The following is a 736-nucleotide window of genomic DNA, read 5'->3' as shown; positions in this document are numbered from 1 at the left end:
TTTCCTTTGCATATTGTTTGTTTCAGCTGTTCAATCCCCTTCAATCTTGCAGGACATTATTTCCCATCTCAACTGATCTGTTATCCATTTTCCTACCACAGCTTTTAACACTTTTTGAAATTCTTCCTGCTTGCTTTTAAATTGGCTTAACTGTTCCTTCTTGTCTATAAACCACTCACAGTCGTGGCCGTTGAAGAAGACGGAATCGCCTGAATGCACTTGGCACAGCTCAGATGCTGGCAGGTGGTGTTGCACAGTGGACACGCTGCACTGCCAGGTACAGCCCCTCTGCGTCCACCGAGTCCATCAGGTCCCTGGAGAGCAGCCAGGGCTGCAGCCGGGAGCCTCTTGCACCCTGTGTCCCTTCCCACTGGTAGACGCCATGATAGCCTGAGAGCAGAGCCAGTCACTCATTTCCTTTTCTAAAGTGTTATTATTAGTAAACTAGAGGCCCAGTGCATGAAATCATGCAAGAGTAGGCCTTCCTTCCCCTGGCTGCCAGCACCAGCTTCCCTCTGGCACCAGAACCCGGCTTCCCTAGAAGCCCTGGCTTTGTCCAGAAGGTCACCCGGAAGGATGTCCAGTCTAATTAGCATGTTATGCTTTTATTATTATAGATTAGAAAGCAATGGATTTTATACATTTGGTTTTATATCCTGCAAATTTACTGTATTTGTTTGTTGTTTCTAATAGTGTTTGGTGGAGTCTTTAGGGTTTTTAATATACAGAATCATGT

This window comes from Myotis brandtii, unplaced genomic scaffold, assembly GCF_000412655.1.
Source record: "Myotis brandtii unplaced genomic scaffold, ASM41265v1 scaffold1069, whole genome shotgun sequence".
Lineage (NCBI taxonomy): Eukaryota > Metazoa > Chordata > Mammalia > Chiroptera > Vespertilionidae > Myotis > Myotis brandtii.
Note: the sequence above shows the minus strand (reverse complement) of the source record.